Genomic DNA, 1,583 nt, shown 5'->3' with positions numbered 1-1,583 from the left:
TTTTGTATTGAGTGAGATAAATCTGAAGGGTATAACTATAAAAAACTTTTGTGTCTTAACAATACTTAAATAAGACTGAAAAGTCAATGCATTGCATGCAATTATAGATCTCTTCATTCATGAAATGCATTTTGAAAACTGAAATTACTGATTAAAGGGAAATCTTAAGGGGAATCTGTCAGTCCGTCTGTTTTTTAAACCCCTAAAAAAGAGTTGTTAAGCACTGAAAAAGAGCCTTGCAAAAGTATTGATATTATTTTTAACTACATATCTGTCATATTTTGGCCAGAAATATTTTATGTGAAAGACAAACACAGAAAAATTTAAAATGGAAGAAGGATGGACAATATTTTCAGAACAAATATCAGACAATGAAAAGCTTTATTTGTCTTTTCCCTCTTTCTGTCTCAGCAAATACATAAGGTTTAAATGTTAAAAACGACGTGGAGCAGACAGGAAACAAAAATCTGCACATTAACTGGAAATAACCATTTTTAATTGAAACATGGTGGTGACAGCATTATGCTTTGTGGATTTTCTTTCACAGGAAGATGGATCCTGGTTAAAGTCGGAAAGGATGGATGGACATAAATACAGGGCAATCTTGAAATAACACCTGTTAGAGGCTGTAAAATAAGACCAAGTAGTCAAGTCAAAGTTGAAACCTAAATCCAAAGTTAGTAGCAAGACTTAAAAATATGTTTCCAAATGCTCCGTATGCAATGTTGCTCAGCAAGATTTTTGCAAGAGAAAAGCAGACAAATATGCTTTAAAAGACTTCTCTTTTTTGTGTTGTGGAAGTGGTAAAAATCAACACTTCCATATTTCATTGCAAAAATGTTGTAAACAACATATTTATATACTTTATAGTGATCTGTTTTCTTCTGCTTTATCAGACGAATAATTATTCAAATACACAAAAGTAGCTGTAATTTGGATAAATGTGAAAATCGAATACCGTTTAGGAGCGTTTATAATGAGGGCTTTTTCTTTTAATGAGCACAGTTACAGGATAAACCTATTGCATGTTGGTTTTTTGAAAGTGAACACAAAACATTTACTAAAGTCAGGTGATATTATGATAAAGAAATGGTAAATGGTAAATGGCCTTTACTTATATAGCGCTTTTTCAAGTCAGGAGACTTGACCAAAGCGCTTTACACTACATTCAGTCATTCACCTATTCACACACTCACACACGGATGGTGGCAAGCTGGCTGGATGGCGGCCTAGTATTTAAGGCACAAAGCTTGGATTCCTGAGGTTCTAAGTTTAAGCCCCACTCCCTCAGACTGACACTCTGGGTCTCTGAGCAAGACCCATGACCCCCGATTGCTCCCCTGGTGCACCACGATGGCAGCCCACTGCTCCCCAAGGGTATGGGTTAAATGCAGAGGTAAATTTCTCCAGTGTGAGATCAATAAAGTTCAATTCTGCTTCTTGTTCTTCTTATTATTATTGTTATTATTATTATTATAGAATTTTTACAGAATGTTCTAATGATACTACCACCTGTGGCCAAAACACAAAACTGCAGCACTCTTCTGCTTGCTCTTGTAGCTCCCACTCAAACTTAACAAGAG

The sequence above is a fragment of the Cyprinodon tularosa genome, unplaced genomic scaffold (assembly GCF_016077235.1).
Source record: "Cyprinodon tularosa strain WSP-4 unplaced genomic scaffold, ASM1607723v1 ctg132, whole genome shotgun sequence".
Classification (NCBI taxonomy): domain Eukaryota; kingdom Metazoa; phylum Chordata; class Actinopteri; order Cyprinodontiformes; family Cyprinodontidae; genus Cyprinodon; species Cyprinodon tularosa.
The sequence above is the reverse complement of the archived record's forward strand: the minus strand, read 5'-3'. Positions refer to the sequence as shown.